The sequence below is a fragment of the Protopterus annectens genome, chromosome 2.part0 (genome assembly GCF_019279795.1).
Source record: "Protopterus annectens isolate FY-2018-M chromosome 2.part0, PAN1.0, whole genome shotgun sequence".
In the NCBI taxonomy this organism is placed as follows: Eukaryota; Metazoa; Chordata; order Ceratodontiformes; family Protopteridae; genus Protopterus; species Protopterus annectens.
Window position 1 is genome coordinate 1,055,055,529 of NC_056728.1, and position 22,419 is coordinate 1,055,077,947.

Sequence of the window (22,419 nt, forward strand, 5' to 3'; positions counted from 1 at the left end):
TTTACATGTGAGCATCACTGTCTAAAACATCTTCATAAGCAATACGTAAACTAAATACAGTACTTGGTACTTGTAGTACTGAATGCTCATACAGGCATGTCCACCAGTCAGCTAATGGTGTTTACTAATGTCAGCTGTGTGTATGTGACCATCCTGGGGGAATGTAATCTCTATGCCATGTACACTGTCAAACCCACCTAACACCATGCCCCACACATTGTTTGGGATGCAGCTACAGGGGGTAAGCTGGAAGACAGCCCAGTCTAAAGTCATGACTGGACTGGACAGTCATGATGTGCAGGTTAACACATGCAGCTCATCAGCACAACCAACATATACCCTTACCAGAACACAGTAAGGACACCCACACATACTACCAGAAATCACATACATTTACAGACGCTTCTAAGTATCTGGGCAAACAAGTGACCCCCCCCCCCCAAGCAGGAAGAGACAGACACCGAAATACACAAACTGTATGACATAGTTTGCATAATTGTGCCACACCTCAGAACACGTGACTGGAAACATGCCCAACAGTACTCATTTGTGAATGCACAATCTAGCACTATGTTACATACCAACCTATATGAGGGCATACATACTGTCAGCTGCCTGTCTGCCATGATTAGCCACATACCCATACAATCAGACCACCTTTTGAACTATACACATCACTCTGGCATATTCCATGTTGTTGTGCAGGACCTGTGATGCAGTAGCCTGGACTGCATGGAAACACATGTAGGAACTGTCAGGTCTTGTAGCCCATGAAGGTATGTCCCAAGGCCTGGGTAGCATTCTGTCATTGGCCAGAATGATACTGCAGTACAGGGACAAAAGGATTGTATTCCACAATTGTCTAGTGTAGTGGTGCAAGTCAAAGGGTATCCTGTATCTGTCATCCTGGGATAACATGGTTGACAGACCATGATGCTTTGCCAGACAGGGCCTGCACTTGTCACCCCTAGGAATCTGGATACTACCTAGGGCTCAAGCTTCCCCTATAGTGCCTTCATCATGCATGGTTCAAGTGGAGGTCCACTGCTGTTACAGCCAAGCAATAAACTGCTGGTCTCGCTACACAATGACACATGTCAGAAACACTATACAGACACATATATGTCAATTCCTAACATGGAGAACATATCTGTGCAGTGGTTGAGACATGTTTCAATGCTCTGAAGAGTACACCTGCATGACCATGTTATAACACATACCTCACCTCTTGCCCATTATCCTTTATTGGAACACACGGGCTGCAGGTGTGTCCATATTCCTGAAGGATATGTACACCCCAACGCTAGTTGCACATGAATAACTTCAGATGCATTATGCTGAGCAACTACCTTTGTGCCAAAGTGGAATTCAAGTTGCACATTGAGACAGATCTCCCACCAGGCCGCAGATTTCCCAACTGTCATAATGTGCTGTAATGGAGAAGATTAGGTCTGAGACAGAACCATGATAATGGCTACTCTCAACTATTCCTATGAACTGGGAAGATTTCTCATGTACCAACAGCTGCGCTCAATGCATGTTGGATTCCATCGACCCCACTGACCTGGATCACAGTAGTCACACAAACAGGCTAACAGTATGTTACACATAGTCTCCAATGCCAATGTTATGTTTCCTAAGAGCAGAGTGGTGACTGTCATGGCACCCATGCAGATGAACAATGCATGTGCAAATGCTGAATCCTACAAAAATAAACCTTAAGCAGTCAAATATGTGCAGTGATTGTGCCATTGAAACAGAACCAGGATTCAACCCAACACAAACAAGAAGGCAAACTGCTGGTACCATGCTTTAAACTGTACCACAGAAGGTAGTTACTGTTGCAAGAGTGAACACACAAGTGTTGGTAATCCCTGGTCAGCCTCAGTAAGATGCAGATACACCATATAAAACCACACAAAGCTACTGTGAAACTAATCAGCCACATATAATGAGGCCAATCACAGAGCATTCTATAGCTGTTTCATTAATCGTAATGGCAACGACAAGACCTGCCGTCCTGCACAGCACTATGGCATGGGAAGTACTGCACCTACAGAAATAGCACCCGCTCATCCAGATAGGGTCTTGGAAAACCTAAACCTACTCCCACTCTCCCCAACAGGCACACTTAGTAATATACCCATGTACACTACAGGGCCCCTGTACTAACGACTATGCAGGTACAAGCTGCACTCTCTAAAGCCATACATACAGCTTTCATGGGACCTGTAAACATCCTAGGGTGTATCCTACACAAATGTAAGAATATTCATCTATCCACATACACATCATGTTCAATCATAGCTCCATGTCAGGCTGTGTACACACCGAATGGTGCACAGCAACAGTTATCACACCCCGCAAAGGGGGAGACACCATTGATAATGAGACATAGTGCACAACTACCCTGCTGAGTCTGGTCTGTACGGCCATGAACCATGGGCAATGCATTTGATGTACTCGGTACAGATGTAGATGACAGTAGGGTTGATTCACACTGCATATCATGACCTTGCCAGGTCATAGGACACCATCACCCATACTGTGTTCCAGCTACACTCAGTAAACTAGGTGTATATTCCTATGTCACAGGAGTGGTAGGCAACTGGACTGCTGACAGAACCAACACTACCGAAGGTGTCCGACTAATACACGCATATCAAACCAGTGCCAGCCACAGTAATACAGGGGTCATTCCTGGTACTCCCCCTCTTTATCTATACCACACAGACTAACAAAGAAGGCATCAGCCTATTGATGTTTGCAAATGACTATGAACTAGGAGCGATAGTAGACTCAATGTGTGCTGCGTTCAACATACAGAAGTGCCTTAGTGTGCCAGATGTGTGGTGTGTGATGTATGGCCACAATCTGACAGCTAAGTATTGCATTGTCATCCCCTATGTTACAAACCCTGTACCCATGAACTACCACCTAGGCAGCGGTCAACATAATGGCAACTGTGTGTATGGGATGCAGCTGGACAGTACTTTCCTTTGATAGTTACTTCACCACACCAGACAGGTAGTCATATGTGGCACCTCTAATCATGACAGGGTGCCATCCAGGAATATAGAGATAATTGCTCAGCCATACTCAACACCCATGTGACCCATAATAGATCACATATTTCCTTTAAGGGTTATTACCCATGTGCAGATGGCCTACACTGCCCTTCCCAATCCCTAGCTGCACTATGTAGCATGCAGCCTACCCTGAATAAAGCCATGTGCAACCCAGAGGTGTTGGACATGCTACACTTAACACATCCTGATTCCAAATAAACACATACATCATGGACATCCACCTTTCTAGTACAAGGATCACAACATGCCTGACAGATCTCTGTCCCATACACTTAACATACTCTTGCCATACTATGCATCCCTGTCCAGCGAAGCTGCACATCACCCCTCTCTGTGACATGGTGTGATGACTGCATGCCAAATAGATCAGTAACCCTGTGGATCAGTTCTGTGGCACTGCTTGAACTGGCCACTGAAACTTACTTGTCTGTTGCCTACAACTAGGTATCCTGTCTGCCTAGGCTCATAACTGGCCCAGGGCATATAGCCTACTAGATCACTATGACAATGCATACTAAAGTTGATATCCAACCCTGCAAATACCATCAGGCTAGCTATTGTCCCATGTGTTACACATATGCAACACAGGCAATACATGGCAGGATTCTACACAGCTGTACAGTGCCATGTAGAGGTATATGGCAAAACACATGCATGCTTGCAAGTCTGCAGGGTCACAGGTCATGTCCCTAACGGCTATGTATGAATATATATGTGACATATACACAGCATTAAGGTCGATTGCATTAATGTGAACACATCCAGGCATGTGCTGATAGTAAAGACACCAGTACAGGCAAACAGACATGCCCACGTCAAGACAACATCCACATGGTGTATGAGTAATGTCATCACATGACACGCACATATATGATGATAACATCACATCACCAGTAAGTGTCAAATGTGTGTGACTTATGCATGTCAGTGGTGTTAATGTCATGTAAAGACATTTGTAATCTTAATAAATGTGATACACATATATGTTCAGCTGTACTGCTGTACTTCAAGAAGGCACAAAGGTAGCATAACAGGTAGACTCACAAAACCTTTATTTGTCCACAAATGAATGAATAATCATAAAAATAGCAACTTGAACTGACTTAGCGCTTTCACCCTCATGGGCATCTTCAGAGTCAGTTAACTTCAGTAAAAACTACCTTTAAATGCAGTTGTTAATTAGTACTTAATTAATCAATGATGAAAAAGCAGGAGGGTAATTAATTAAATTAAACAATATCCCATAAAATTCCTGTTCACCAAACCTTGAAGTCCTACACAACAATACCTTATTCACTAGAGTCTCAAGTAAATAATTGCTACCCAGAAAAAAGTAAACCAAAATAAAACAATGTAAAAAAACTAAGATGTAAAAAAAACAAAAAAAAAAACAAAATGTAATACATTAAGAACAATGTGTACAATAATAAACATTCCATATAAAACAAAAAACATGTCTGTTAATGTTATTAAAATTAACATAGTTATATGTTATACACAAGCTGCATTGTATCTTAAAATACATGCTAGATATAGTGCATCATTGATACCAGGAGCATTACTGGTGTCAAGTCTCAGTTGCCAAAGACATTCCCTTATTTCCAACAAAGTTTTAAAGTCCCCCCCCAAAATCCTTTGTATATAGCCTGCTAATAACAAAAAAAAAATAAACTTTTTAAAGTTTAAACAATGATTCGTGTGTACATACAATGAACTGGTAGTTTTCTTATTTCTTATGTCCCTATAATGTTCTAGTATTCTTTGTCTCAAATTCCTGGTAGTCATACCTATGTAGAATGCTGGGCAAGATAAGCAGGTAGCAGCATAAATGACCATACTCGTATTACAGTTACAGTAACCAGGGCTCTTCAAAGTTCTTTAAAACTACCTAGACAAACATAGGGACTGTCGTTTCATAAATATACAGGCCTTACAATTGCCACATTTAGCCATTGTAGCTGGTCTTTGTCCAAAGGATCTAGGGGTCTTCTCTAGTAGGTCTTTTAAATTTAAACCTCTACTATTAATAAAAGTGGGGCTTTTACCAAGTGTATTATGTAAGTCTACTGGGATAAGGCATTCCCAAGCACAGTAAATAACATCTTTGACTTCAGGTGCTAGCCTATTGTGTTGTAATACCATTCCTGTTGACATGTTGTTTCTGTCAGACACTTCTTTATGGTTAGTGAGTTTGTCGCATAACCTGTGTAAGTCACGCAAAATTGGAACAAAGTCAATAGACCTTCTTCTAAAAATTTCATGTTGAAGTGACAAGAGTATATCAATGGGATAACCTCTTTGGACAAATAAGTCCTTAAATATGTCCAGTTCAACTGTAAAGACATCATCCTCACTAATAATACGGGACAACCTGATCATTTGGCCCTTAACAACATTCCTCTTAACATAGGCAGGGTGACAACTGCTATAGTGTAGAAATGAATTGCTATAAGTTTTCTTTCTGTATAATCTTGATTCTATTTTACCATTTTTAATGTATAGTTGTAAATCCAGATAATCAATGCTTGTCTTGCCAACCTTGTGTGTAAATTTCAAGAATGTTGTCATGTTGTTCAAATATAACATAAATTCTTCCAGTTCGTCAAATGTGCCTTTCCAAAAAAGCAAAATATCATCCAAGAATCTAAAATAACTAGGCATCTTGGCCTTGTAATCAGATGTCAATACAAACTGGTCTTCCCATTCTGCTAAAACAAGGTTGGTATAAATGGGTGCACATTTAGCACCCACAGCCACCCCTGTGGACTGTCCGTAATACTCATCCTCAAAACCTACAAAGTTGTTCTCCAGTACCATTTGCAACAGGTCCACCAATAGGTCCTTCTTGGTCTGGTGCAAATTGGTATGTTTGTCCAAACTCTTCCTAAACCAGTCAAGCCCACAACCATCTGGAATTACTGAAAATAAATTGATAACGTCAATAGTAACCAACAGAAATTCCCCCAGATCTTCATAAGTCAAAGTTCTGAGGCAGTCCAAACAGTGCCGCAAATCTTTTAAGATATATGACAACCTCTCCAAGATGTCCTTGGTCATAATGTCTATATAGGAAGCTAAAGGTTCAGTTTTTGATCATCTGGCTGCAACTATGGGTCTAAAAGGTGGGTTAACTAGATTTTTGTGAATTTTGGGTATGCCAAAAATGGTGGGCATGACCGGATGTTCTACCGATAGGAACTTATATTCATCAGCATCCATGTTACCTTCACATAGCAACTCATAAAGCATCCAGTCTATTTTGGTGTATGCCTTCTGGACATCAAATTTAGAAGCTAACTCATATGTGTTGGAGTCATTTAGAATGTTCTGCATCTGCGTTAAATAATCAGTGTTGGTCATGATAACCACTCCTCCACCTTTGTCCGGTTTCATAACCCTATAATCTTTATTACCAGAAAGTTCTTTTAAGCAAAATACTTCTGCAGATGTTAAGTTGTTGTCACATATTGTCTATCTATTGTCAAGAAGTCGCCTAATCTGTGTTGTACATAAACGTTCAAAAGCCAACACAGCAGGATGGTGTGGGGGTATGAATGTACTACTTCTTCTAATTGTAAATAATTGGACTTCACTGTCAAACTTATGTTTAGTACTAAAAAATACTTTTAAATTCAATTTTCTTGTATAGAGCTTTAAATTAACAAGAAGCTTACTGATGTCATATTTAAAATCAGGGACAAAAGAAAAAAACTTTCTTCAATATGCTAAGGTGACTGTCCATAATCTTCAAATTAGAAAAGTTGTAAACATAAAAGGAGTTGTCACCTAAAATAGTAGGACCCTCCTTAGTAATGTTAGCCGAAGGTAAATTTAACATACTGATGGAAGAATGTTGACATGAATCAGTAGGTAAGTCAAAACAAAATACTGGAGAGTCAATGGATAAAGAAATACTGGGAGTATTGTCAGTGTTGTCATTCATCTGTTGCGCCAGTTGTTGGTATTGTTGGAAGTGGGGTTCAAAATCGAGTTGTTCCTCCTCTGACGCCCACCCTTCCAATTGTTCCCTGTATACCGTTCTGGTCCCTGAGGTGGTCTCTGAACCTCCTGTTCTCGTGGGTTGTCTCGGTTCCTCAATCTGTCTGACTGTCTTAACGGAGGTTGGTTTTCTAAAAAAACCTCTTCTTCCTCCTCTATCCCAAAATGTATCTCATCAATTGCCCCCTCCTCCTCAGTTAACATTGTATTTCTCCTTATGTCCCCATCGTGTTGGACATCCCTAGTCATATTGGGTAAGGGGTAAGCTTTTTTCTCTTTATATTCAGTAGTGTCCCTTAATAGCTTCTTTTGTTTTCTTTCCATACTTGTTTTAACATATCTATTGAGTTCAATTGTAATTCTATCTAATCTACCTTTGTTCCTTTCAAAAAGCAAGTCATTGGTAATACTCTGCTTGAGAGTAAGTAGTTCGTTTTTTTAAAACACTTAATCTGTTGTTGTCTCTAATGATAATTCTCATTAAATCCATCCCAGTTCTATCAAAAAGTTCCAACATGTTTTTATATGCCTCAGTGTTTGCCTCAATTCCCATAGGGATTCTATATACTCTCAGACCTTTAGGTACTTGATTAAGTTCTAGTGAACGCTCTAAAAAAACATTATCCATCTGAAGCGATTTATATTTTTTAGCTAGCTTCTCAAATTTAAATATCTGTTAGTTGAATGTCCCAGGATTTTCTGATCTATAAGAGTTACCTAATACAGGGGGCACCAAGAAGTTCTCCATGTCAAACATTGATCCTATAGGAATATTGTTAGTAACCACTCTTCCTCTACTGTTATTGTTATCTCCCTGGTGGGTATTGTTCCTTCCCCCTCTTAATGTCTCCGTGTTCACTTGTCTATCAGCATTGGACACTGATGGTGTGTGCATAGTAAACAGTTCCACCTGTGTATCTGTTAAACTAACATCTTGAATATTATGTTCTGCAGTCTTGTTTCCTGCAGTAATGTAATAATCTGTCTAGAAATTTACATATATTGGATCATTAAGTGTTCCATCTTAAATAAAAATATATCTAAAGGAGAAGAAAAATGTAAAAAAAATATATATATAAAAATAAACTATTCCTGTCCACTTTCAAATGTTTAACCTTGAGTCTAAATGGGTAATAGTGGTAAAAATAAACACCCTATTAGTTAAATCCTCAAAAACCTGTATTAAAAATAAGCTAAAATGAATCAAAAATAATAAAATAAAATAAAATCAAAGAATAAAAATAATGAAAAATAATAATATCAGATTTGTGTTGTCAGAATATAAGTGTCTATCTCAAGAATCTCAAAACAAATATATTGTTACAAATGTACTAATCCAAATCACAAATCCACTAATCTATTGTATATATGAAAATGTGACAAAACTAATATGGTGCTAAATTACTCTATATAAAATAATATAGTCAAAAACAATACCAAATGACCCCTTAAGCTGATGTAAAAAAATCCACACCATTCAGTATATCAAGTTTACAAGTGAAAAAAAAATTTTGTTCACAAGTCATAGAAAGGTTATTGTTCATCAATTCTGTACAATTGTTTAAAATAAAAATAAAAAAATGAAAAAACAACTCACAATTCAAATAAAATAAAACAATGTTGGAATCATATTGTTGTAACCCTCTGAACCACTCAGTGGTTAAATAACCAAACAACAGTGTAGTCAAATTCGGAAGCTGCTTTGCTTCGAAATAGTGTTAATCAAAATACAAAAAATAAATAAATACAGGAATCAGTCCAAAAAAGAGCATTCTCTTCAGAAATTGCAAGGCAAAAAGAGTGTTGCAAACCTTAATATCGGGTGGTAAAAGTTGTTGAAAAACAGTTCCTTATTGTCTCGTTGAAGTCAGAAGCTTCCTGGGAACCACCAACGACTTTCTCTTGAATGAAATAAAAGCCTGTGTAATAATGTGGTCAGTTAGGTCTCCACCAACAAGATAGCTCAAAAGAAAAGTTTAGCAGTGACCCCTGACAGCCAGTAACCCAATAAACATGCTTAAACAAAGCCGTCGCTTCCTTTAGTAGAAGCATTAACAATTGAAGCGACACTCGTAACACTTAACAGCAGAAACAAGACAGCCAAAGCCAACAAAGGCGTGATCGACGTAAAACGTCTGCACCAAATGAAAAAGTCTCTCAAAGCGTATTTGAAATTAAAGCAGTACGCTCCAGTTTGAAAAATTCAAGTTGTTGAATGTTCCAAAAAATAAACCAGTCTATAACAAACCAGTCTATAACAAAGCTGTGTCCAACATGAAAATTAAGTCTTTTTTAAAAAAAAATGGTGTTATAAGTGAATACAACCTCCTGCAGTCCATCCTAGTGTGGCAAACGCTGATAAGACAGTGAAAACGTTGGTTAACCTTGGTAGCTGTTCAGCTCAAACCAAGGACAAAAGTATACTGATAAATCCAATAGCAATGGTACAAGCAGGTTAGCAAACTCGACAACCAGATGGAGAAGTCAGTAGATAACCTCAGTAGCTATTCAGCTCACATAAAAAGTAGCAGAAAAGATAAAAAAACAATAGCAGCCTATGATGATTGTCACAACCACAAGGAGTAAATCCCAGAATGCTATTCCTTCACAGAAAAAGTTGACCCTGAAACAGGGTCCACCAAAGTATACAGGTTTAAGTGATACACACCTGTATTGTTACCAATTGCCAAAACAACAACTAAACAAGCTCAAAGAGTGTAGAACAACTGGTAACCAAGAAGGCACAAAGGTAACATAACAGGTAGACTCACAAAACCTTTATTTGTCCACAAATGAATGAACAATCATAAAAATAGCATCTTGAACTGACTTAGCACTTTCACCCTCATGGGCATCTTCAGAGTCAGTTAACTTCAGTAAAAACTACTTTTAAATACAGTTGTTAATTAGTACTTAATTAATCAATGATGAAAAAGCAGGAGGGTAGTTAATTAAATTAAACAATATCCCCTAAAATTCCTGTTCACCAAACTTTGAAGTCCTACACAACAATACCTTATTCACTAAAGTCTCAAGTAAATAATTGCTACCCAGAAAAAAGTAAACCAAAATAAAACAATGTAAAAAAACTAAGATGTAAAAAAAAAAAAAAAATGTAATACATTAAGAACAATGTGTACAATAATAAGCATTCCATATAAAGCAAAAAACATTTCTGTTAATGTTATTAAAATTAACATAGTTATATGTTTTATACAAGCTGCCTTGTATCTTAAAATACATACTAGAAATAGTGCATCATTGATACCAGGAGCATTACTGGCGTCAAGTCTCAGTTGCCAAAGACATTCCCTTATTTCCAACATAGTTTTAAAGTCCCCCTCAAAATCCTTTGTATATAGCCTGTCAATAACAAAAAAAAATAAACTTTTTAAAGTTTAAACAATGATTCGTGTGTACATACAATGAATTGGTAGTTTTCTTATTTTTTATATAAATCGCTTCAGATGGACAATGTTTTTTTAGAGCATTCACTAGAACTTAATCAAGTACCTAAAGGTCTGAGAGTATATAGAATCCCTATGGGAACTGAGGCAAACACTGAGGCATATAAAAACATGTTGGAACTTTTTGATAGAACTGGGATGGATTTAATGTGAATTATCATTAGAGACAACAACAACAGATTAAGTGTTTTAAAAAACAAACTACTTACTCTCAAGCAGAGTATTACCAATGACTTGCTTTTTGAAAGCAACAAAGGTAGATTAGATAGAATTACAATTGAACTCGATAGATATGTTAAAACAGGTATGGAAAGGAAACAAAAGAAGCTATTAAGGGACACTACTGAATATAAAGAGAAAAAAGCTTACCCCTTACCCAACATGACATGGATGTCCAACATGATGGGGACATAATGAGAAATACAATGTTAACTGAGGAGGAGGGGGCAATTGATGAGATACATTTTGGGATAGAGGAGGAAGAAGAGGTTTTTTTAGAAAACCAACCTCCGTTAAGACGGTCAGACAGATTGAGGAACCAAGACAACCCATGAGACCAGGAGGTTCAGAGACCACCTCAGGGACCAGGACGGTATACAGGGAACAATTGGAGGGGTGGGTGACAGAGGAGGAACAACTCGATTTTGAACCCCACTTCCAACAATAACAACAACTGGCGCAACAGATGAATGACAACACTGACAATACTCCCAGTATTTCTTTATCCATTGACTCTCCAGTATTTTGTTTTGACTTACCTACCGATTCATGTCAACATTCTTCCATCAGTATGTTAAATTCACCTTCAGCTAACATTACTAAGGAGGGTCCTACTATTTTAGGTGACAACTCCTTTTATGTTTACAACTTTTCTAATTTGAAGATTATGGACAGTCACCTTAGCTTATTGAAAAAAGGTTTTTCTTTTGTCCCTGATTTTAAATATGACATCAGTAAGGTTCTTGTTAATTTAAAGCTCTATACAAGAACATTGAATTTAAAAGTATTTTTTAGTACTAAACATAGGTTTGGCAGTGAAGTCCAATTATTTACAATTAGAAGAAGTAGTACATTCATACCCCCACACCATCCTGCTGTGTTGGCTTTTGAACATTTATGTACAACACAGATTAGGCAACTTCTTGACAATAGACAGACAATATGTGACAACAACTTAACATCTGCAGAAGTATTTTGCTTAAAAGAACTTTCTGGTAATAAGGATTATAGGGTTATGAAACCGGACAAAGGTGGAGGAGTGGTTATCATGACCAACACTGATTATTTAACACAGATGCAGAACATTCTAAATGACTCCAACACATATGAGTTAGCTTCTAAATTTGATGTCCAGAAGGCATACACCAAAATAGACTGGATGCTTTATGAGTTGCTATGTGAAGGTAACATAGATGCTGATGAATATAAATACCTATTGGTAGAACATCCGGTCATGCCCACCATTTTTGGCATACCCAAAATTCACAAAAATTTAGTTAACCCACCTTTTAGACCTATAGTTGCAGCCAGACGATCAAAAACTGAACCTTTACCTTCCTATATAGACATTATGACCAAGGACATCTTGGAGAGGTTGTCATATATCTTAAAAGATTTGTGGCACTGTTTGGACTGCCTCAGAATTTTGACTTATGAAGATCTGGGGAAATTGTTGTTGGTTACTATTGATGTTATCAATTTATTTTCAGTAATTCCCCATGGTTGTGGGCTTGACTGGTTTAGGAAGAGTTTAGACAAACATACCAATTTGCACCGGACCAAGAAGGCCCTATTGGTGGACCTGTTGCAAATGGTACTGGAGAACAACTTTGTAGGTTTTGAGGATGAGTATTAGAGACAGTCCACAGGGGTGGTTATGGGTGCTAAATGTGCACCCATTTATGCCAACCTCGTTTTAGCAGAATGGGAAGACCAGTTTGTATTAACATCTGATTACAAGGCCAAGATGCCTATTTATTTTAGATTCTTGGATGATATTTTTCTTTTTTGGAAAGGCACTTTTGATGAACTGGAAGAATTTATGTTATATTTGAGCAATACGACAGCATTTTTGAAATTTATACACAAGGTTGGCAAGATGAGCATTGATTATCTGGATTTACAACTATACATTAAAAATGTTAAAATAGAATCAAGATTATACAGAAAGAAAACTTATAGCAATTCATTTCTACACTATAGCAGTTGTCACCCTGCCTATGTTAAGAGGAATGTTGTTAAAAGGCCAAATGATCAGGTTGTCCCATATTATTAGTGAGGATGATGTCTTTACAGTTGAACTGGACATATTGAAGGACTTGTTTGTCCAAAGAGGTTATCCCATTGATATACTCTTGTCGCTTCAACATAAAATTTTTAGAAGAAGGTCTATTGACTTTGTTCCAATTTTGCGTGACTTACACAGGTTATGCAACAAAGTCACTAATCATAAAGAAGTGTCTGACAGAAACAACATGCCAACAGGAATGGTATTACAACACAATAGGCTAGCACCTGAAGTTAAAGATGTTATTTACGGTGCTTGGGAAAGCCTTATCCCAGTAGACTTACATAACACACTTGGTAAAAGCTCCACTTTTATTAATAGTAGAGGTTTAAATTTAAAAGACTTACTAGAGAAGACCCCTAGATCCTTTGGACAAAGACCAGCTACAATGGCTAAATGTGGCAATTGTAAGGCCTGTAAATTTATCAGTGAAGGTCCCTATGTTTGTTTAGGTAGTTTTAAGAGAACTTTGAAGAGCCCTGGTTACTGTAACTGTAATACGAGTATGGTCATTTATGATGCTACCTGCTTAGCTTGCCCAGCGTTCTACATAGGTATGACTACCAGGAAGTTGAGACAAAGAATACTAGAACATTATAGGGACATAAAAAATAAGAACACTACCAATTCATTGTATGTATACACGAATCATTGTTTAAACTTTAAAAAGTTTATTTTTTTTGTTATTGACAGGCTATATACAAAGGATTTTGGGGGGGACTTTAAAACTATGTTGGAAATAAGGGAATGTCTTTGGCAACTGAGACTTGACGCCAGTAATGCTCCTGGTATCAATGATGCACTTTCTCTAGCATGTATTTTAAGATACAAGGCAGCTTGTATATAACATATAACTATGTTAATTTTAATAACATTAACAGACATGTTTTTTGTTTTATATGGAATGTTTATTATTGTACACATTGTTCTTAATGTATTACATTTTTTTTTTTTTTTTACATCTTAGTTTTTTTACATTGTTTTATTTTGGTTTACTTTTTTCTGGGTAGCAATTATTTACTTGAGACTCTAGTAAATAAGGTATTGTTGTGTAGGACTTCAAGGTCTGGTGAACAGGAATTTTAGGGGATATTGTTTAATTTAATTAACTACCTTCCTGCTGTTTCATCATTGATTAATTAGGTACTAATTAACAACTGTATTTAAAGGTAGTTTTTACTGAAGTTAACTGACTCTGAAGATGCCCATGAGGGTGAAAGCGCTAAGTCAGTTGAAGTTGCTATTTTTATGATTATTCATTCATTTGTGGACAAATAAAGGTTTTGTGAGTCTACCTGTTATGTTACCTTTGTGCCTTCTTGGTTAGCAGTTGTTCTACACTCTTTGAGCTTGTACTGCTGTACTTCTTTGTGAGTTACTGTGACCTGTCTCCATTATTTTGTCTTCCAGGTATGCCACATAGCAGACTTCCGGTGTACAGCCGCTTGGAGGATGAGGTCCTCATCCCATACCTCCTTGACAACCACACAACACTCTTCAGCCATGTGCCACAGAATGCACAGCAGTGGGATGCCTTGTGGAAGGAACTCAACAGGAGGGTAAATGATGTTGGCGGTCATAATCGCACCTATCAGCAGGTGCGCCGACACTGCACTGACTTCATAAGATGGGCGAAACAGAGTGCTAATGCAATTGCCAGGGAACAAGGTGCAACAGGTGGGGGGCCACTCACTCAGCCCCCACTCACATGTACTGAGGAGCTACTGGTCAACCTGGGGACACCTGCAGACCTCCATTCTCAAGCTTTAGCTGGTATTGTGGAGGTGGGAGTCTCTCAACCACTGAGCCTGGAGTTGCCTGGTAAGTCACTACTGCACATATAACACAACTATATTACACATAGTTACATGTGATACTGTACAATATGTAATGTAACATCGTATGCAAGGCATGTATGCACAAATGCCAAATACTATAGGCTGCTACTCTATGTATGCATGGATGTGCATACTCCATAGTATAGCATATTGTACTGTTTTATGTGCTAACATGGACAATGCACCCTGTAGCTTTCACACAGGTGTGGATAATGATCTTACTGCTGTGACACTCCTGTTTAGGTACCTCTGGCATTTTGCAGTGACAGCAGTCTGTGTCAGGTGAGAGTGTTATTATTTACCAGGCTTAATAATGCACAGAACATATTAATTGCATGCTATCTGCCATAACACACGTACACATAATGTATGGTGGTCCTGTTAATGGACACTGGTCAGACCTGCAATGCATCACAGTGTTTACCCATGTGAAACAATTGAGGACTATATGAAACACCTACACTAAACCTTCCAAACTGTCATTGCCAGATGTGTGGACAACGGGTCTATATCAAGATTCCAAAGAGGTACAATGCCGAATATGAAAACATCTAACCCAAAATATCAAATGTTGAAAATAGCGAAGCCCTGGAATATCGAAATCTTACCTAGGGCAAGATTTTGGTGGGCCATTCCGTGGCTTCACTATTTCCTCCACTGTGGTGTGAGAGTTACGGACCTTAGGGTTAAGGTGCAGGTTAAGGTAAGTGGATAGTTAGTAATGTATGTATGGGGTAGTGTAGGGTTGTGTTTTGTTAACTGTGTGTGAATTAATTTGTTTGTGTATAGATTTGTAGGGTATGTGTGCGATAGTTATGGACCTTAGGGTTAGGGTGCGGGTTAAGGTAAGTGGATAGTTATTAATGTATGTGTGGTTTAGTGTGGGGTTGGGTTTTGTTAAATGTATGTGTGTGGTTTATTTATTTTGGTGTGTTTCTGTTGGGTGTATGTTTCTCAGAACAGCAAATTTTTTTCCCTGGGAAAAAATTCGCTATTCTGAGCGTTTGATGTTTTCAATATTCAAAATTCCAACTTCAAACATATGGTGTTCGACATTTTGGAGTTTCTAATATATGGTATAGACCCATGGACAACAGTGAATACAATGGTGGAGGTGTGTTCCACTGTAGGGACAGGTACTACGTATCAGCATTACACATGTTGGGAATACGAACAGTACTGTACAAAGAGCATATGTGTGCACACACTCTAAATGTGTTGGAGCTGGAGTATGACCAGCCCACAGGATGCACCCTTGTGGAGTATACCCTTGCTATGAATGTCACACAATGTCATGTGCTATCTGACATGCCCATGACATGTAGTGGGCTGACTGCAACACTGCTTAGCTATCCTGCAAAACATGTCTCACATCCCATACATTCCACTCTTTGTCTGCATAACCATGTCCTCAGTGGAGCATATGACATCTATGAGTGTCTGTCATATGGGATAACACTGACATGTGAAATAAGATAGCCATCACAACCATTAGATAGAACATGTGTACACATGGCCATGGAGGATGGCCAGAGACATGAAGCAACACACACAGTAGAAGGGATGTACATGTGTGTACACCCTGTTGTACATTGGCTCGACACAATACAACTATGACCTTTGTGTAATGGTGATATTGCAGATGTGAAACACAAAACATCATGCAGGCCTGTGCACAGCTTATGTAGGCATAACATGAAACCACCACATAACATGTCTTTAATATCTTAAGTGTGTCACGACATGGAAGCATTCACCTGTACAGTATCCAAATACATACAAGTGTTGCACAATATAGACATACAACCACATCAAGCCACAGATACAGTACATTCACCTTGCTGGTGTCAGACATCACTGTCATGCCTGCTCCTCATGTGTGTGAGGTACGCAGATGGCATGTGGGACATAGAGTACTGCTAAGTTAACCATGTGTGGGCATAGTTGCCAGGCATCAGTAATATAGTTGCAGATGTGCAGAGGTGTCATCTGTATATCATTCTTTGACCAGTGTCATACATTCCACATTAGGGTTTAGTGTGTATACACCTTAGTGACGTGGGTCACACTCCACATTAGATATGTATTGTATGTGAACATATTCATGGCTATGAACTGTGCCAGTAGCTCACACTGTTTAGCAATTGTGAAGCCACATGATGCCCTGCAATGGCTATGCACATCAGCTCAATGTGCAGTATGTCCCTGCATATTTGTAGGGTGGGCAGACAACATTGCATCAGCTGAAGGCCCATGTTAGTATAACACTTCCCTGCATTGGGACACCATTACTGTACTGTAGATTGGAAAGGACACCATTGTGTTACACATGTATGCATGTCATTCAACATGTCAGCAGAAGACATGTCATACTACATGTGATTGGCAAGGTCATAAGCCACACAGCAGGCCGGTGTACTGTAAACCAGTGCTGGTCTGTGGCATCATTGCAAAGTAGGGACAGCCATGTCAAACATGTGTGTACAGCCACATGCACAATGTCTAGACTCAGCTCAGGGGTAGGCAGAATAATGTTGAACAGATATGCACTGCTTTGGGGGAGATATGCAAGCTGGGGCTCAGGCAAACATAGTATGCAGTTGACATACCCTACTGCTCATGTCCTCACACATAGGGGTGGTGGCCAATACAAAGCATCAGTGGCAGATGTACAAAGGTTAATGATGGTCTGTTAACATGTGGTGTATGTTGCACACATAATGGCAGTGCAGTGCAATGGTGCAAAGTGCATGCATTGTGTTGCAGGTATGGGGCATAGGCTACTAACACAAATGGTGCAATACAGGTATGTATGCTAACCACCACTATAATTGTGTAAGGTGTATGCCATCTGCTATAACACATGCATGCTGTTGTGTGCAACTCAGGGATGTATGATAACTACCACTATAATTGTCTAAGCTGAAACTATAATTGTCTAAGCTGAATGCCATCTGCCATATCACCTGCATGTAGCGTGTGTGTCTGTCTGTCTGCGTGTCTGTGTGTCTGTGTGTCTGTGTGTGTGTGTGTGTGTGTGTGTGTGTGTGTGTGTGTGTGTGTGTGTGTGTGTGTGTGTCTGTCTGTGGGTGTGTCTGTCTGTGTGTGTGTCTGTCTGTGGGTGTGTCTGTCTGTCTGTCGGTCCGTCTGTGTCTGGTATAATTTGTAATGTACAGTTCTTGTCTTCCCCTCACAGGTGTTGATGTAGGTGCGTTGCCCTCCTGCAGTTCACCTGATGTTAGTGTCCCCACAGACTCTAGCAGTGATGATGATAGTATGATTGAGGCACAGGCAGGGTTGTCAGAGGCTGAATCTGTTTCATTGGTTGCCATTCCACCTGTCTCCCCCTCATCCTCATATACAGTTCCCCTGCCTACACATACCCCATCACCACTGGCCATAGAGGAAGGACAGTTGGTGGGTGGTAGCATGGAACAGGGAAGTGTGGAGACTATGGAAACTGTGCCTGCACACCATGATCCCAGTCAACTGACTGGTGATGTCCCACACAGGCATGTGCCCAGTACTGCTCATAGGAGGACCACTGGCCAACATGCCACTGTGAGACAAAGCACATCAGCTGGAGTCACCAGACACATGTTTTGGGCTGTAATGGAGGCACAAGCATGGGCTGAATGGCACAACAGAGAAGGTCTGAGGCTTCAGAGGGCTTCTGTCCATTTATTAACTGACAACATCCAGCACTTGCAAATGCTCACCATCATCTTGCAGATGTTTTGGATAAACGATTGGGTGACATGGTGGGAGTCCTTGACCATGGCATGTCAATCCTTGAGCGTGGAATGTCTGTGCTGGAACATCTGGTGGGAGTGAGGTGTCGGGCACGTGGACGTAGGTCAGCTACATCACATGTTGAAGGTCTACGTGAACATGCTACTGCACATGCCTGCTCCCATAGTGGCAGTAGCAGCAGCAGTGCAGTTGGTGCTGTGCAGTCCACACCAGGACACAGCAGGCCATGTGCATGGGGTCCTGGATGGTCCCAACAGGGACACAATTTCAGTGGACATGTGTCATCAGATAGTACCCAATCTGGACCTCTGCCTGGCAGTGCCCATGCAACCCCTGGCAGGTGCAGGTCATGTGGCCATGGATGGACACTGTGAACTGTGAAACCTGCCTTGTACAGTCTGCAGCTGTCAATAATACCCCTGTGTAGGCCAGAAACATGCCAGACTTGTGTGCATGCATAAACACACACTGGAAAAAAATGTAGGGCACCTCAACACACACACACCCAATGATATCACAGGCCCTAACACACACACATGATGTCATCCAATGGCGCAGCCTAGACCTCTGGTAAAAATTATCACACTGTGCATATGATGATGCCTGTGCTGCATCCTTGTCATCCACACCATTGGTGTAGGGACATGTTCACATGGTCTGATGCACATGGTAAACATACTAGGTAGACAATTGTAGATTAATATTGTTGAGTAGTGTTGACAGGCAGCAGACATACCATGTACTACAGGTTTAGAATACATTTTATACATCTGAAAGTATGTATCATGTGTAACAACACTAACAGCATGTTGATCTTGATGTTCTGCCTTCCTCTTTCAGGTGTAGTTGCATGTATCAGGGGATGTCGGTGTTTGCAGTTAGTGTCCCATATGTACATGTTGACTATCCACAGGTCAGTATGACAATACCTGCATGCGCTTTGTAGCTTCCACATCACAGTTATATTCTCCCATGTTTCAATTATGTTTACTGTTCTAATGTTCCAAGAGCATGATAGTGTGCAGTAAGCTACTGTGTTCAGAGCCATCTCATCCATTGTGGGTGACATCACAGGTATAGTTACCTGGAGCGCGGAGGATGTAAAAGATTGGTATGCCGGATGACAAGGGTAGAGGCCAGTGGAAATAGTGGCTTCTCATTGGGAAGCAGTAATACCCACTGCAATGACAACATGCAAACACAGACACACCCACACACTCAGGGATTCACAGACACTATAACACACCCTCTGACACACACACACAGTTGGCAGTGTTTGGATGAGAACCCCTGCCTATGTGCATATCATCATTATAGTACTACACAATTACAAGATGCGCCACAGAGATTATACATGTACAGGTAGTTGGAATGGCCTAAGATCGAGGACATTGACAGGGCTACGACAGTGTAGTGAGTGTATGTGGGTAGGGCGGTCCATCAGTAGGCTATGTAACAACAGGTCACACCCCAGGGTGTGCATGTTATCAGGTGGTTAGAATGCCTGTCTATGATTGATGATATCAACAGGGATGCTAGATTGCATTGAGTGGATGGGGGGAAGGGGCATTAATATTTCATTATGATAAAATACAACCTCACTCCAGGGACCGGATAGCCATACACATGGACAGCCACACACACACACACACACACACACACACACACACACACACACACACACACACACACTGTGGCATTCACAAAGATATACACCTATGTCACACACATACAGACACTTTACATGTGTGAGGTTCAACCACCTGCCTATACCTTTCTTTCTACACTTCACTCTGTACTGGTGTCAACAACAGTATTCAGGAGAGTGATAACATGTGGGATGTATTCCCAACCATAAGTGACTTATATGGACACACACACCCACACGTGCCAGTACTGTGAATCAGACACCTGCCTATCTCATGATAGGTATTACAGAAGTACAGCACTATCACATCTGGTACAAAGCTTACTGACTCTTTCCTTTGCCAACTGTGCTATTATATGCACAATATATGCACAGGGGAGGTATTATTGTTACAGGTGTCATGAGGTTTGCCTTCAGCGTCACCCTTACAGCATTCTACATTGTCTGTCTTCCACTTCAATTAACAACACCTGACATTAGCAGTTACACATGTTTTTGTAGGACTGGTTGTAACACACCAGTGAGCTGTCCTCAGTAATCATTCATCTGCAAAGAAGCCCCCCCACTTAGTAGTCATGTCCAAACATCTGTCCATACCTCATGTACGGCTTACTGTACTTAGAGCATATCACCATATACAGTTGAGAATGTTGAGGCTGTGTTGCAACAGCATGATGTACTAAGACAACAGTCACCTTCAGACATCAGACACTGCAAACACATGGAATCTATACAAACATCAATACATGTACACATATGTATTCTACATCAGTAAGTGCACTAGCAGGTCAAGAGGATACATTCTACACCTTCCCCATGCCATGTGTAAACATAGCCAAGCATTACACCATAATCGATGTTGTATTCATGTACTGGTGGGACACCACCACCTTCACCGAGTAGCCAAGTGTACATATATGACAACAGCACATATCAGCGAGTCACACACAGCATTATTCCATGTCATGCTCCTACAAACTGTTACTTGACAGTGCCATTGTAATGGCACTGTAATGGTCAACAGTGAGCACATCATATTTGCCACATACACCTCATGTTTACTGGAAGAGTGCCAGCAATGAGCTCTGTTAGAGCTAGGCAGTACACTCATTCAAGCAAGTGCAAGGTCTGTGGCTTGTAAACATCTCACCCCAGCATGTACTGGCTATTGTGGTACTAAGGCTAATGTCCAGACAGCACACAGCATGCATGGCTTGCAATTGTTGACATGGGTTATATGTAGGAGCTCTGGCCACACATGGCACTACATGTCATGAACATATCACCTGTGACTACTCAGGAACATACAGAGCAGGGCTGGATTTCCCTGAGTCTGTCAATACAAGCCTTGTGTAGGTTCTATGATCCTGTTATTGGGGTATGTTTGTAGGCATTGCATTAGGTGGACATATCTAAAGACATACATGCCACATGGGGTGTTGTATGATATGATGGGTGTCATGGGTGACCAATAGAGAGGGAATATTACCTCTGTTAACACCATTACAACCTCAAATCATACACATAAACACACAAAGACATACTCGGAGGCTCTGATCAAAAATCTACCAAAACAGCAGAGGCCACCAAAGCAGACACCCAAACAACCAACACCTCAGAACACAACACCTGCAAAACATAGACCTCACAGTCAGAGTGTCAAACAGTCACAGCCCTTAAGGCCAAACACAATGCCAGACACACTAGTCATTGGTGACTCCATAGTCAGACACACTGACGTCCCTCTCACCAGACTGAGTAAGGAGAAGGTCACAGTAAGCTGCCTGTCGGGCGCTAGAATCTGCCACATAACGCAAGCACTCAGGTCTCTCAACAGCAAGTACAAATATGACTCAGTCATTGTCCACGCTGGTGTAAACGACCTGAGGCACTCCTTGGACTACATGAAAAGAGACATTGAGGAGCTCTCTGATTATGTAGCCCAGGCAGGTATGACCCTGACCTTGAGAAGTATCCTACCTTCACCAAGAGTGATGCCACAATACAGAGATAAGATGATCAGCTTTAACAATTGGCTTAAACACTGGTGTCATTCAAAGGGGATCCAGTATCTGTCTGCCTGGGATGACATGCTGGACAAGCCACGCTGTCAAGGACGGCTTGCACCTGTCACCCTGGGATTCGGATATTGGCAAAGGCTCTTGCCATCCCCATAGTGCCTTTTTAGGCAAGGCTCAAATTCTAAACCTACCACCCTAGAACACAAAAAGGAAAAAACTAAGGGTAATGCTGCTCAATGCCAGAAGTCTCAATCTCAAAATGCACGCACTCGAGGCCCTTCTCAGTATGGAGAACATCGATGTCTGTGCTGTGACAG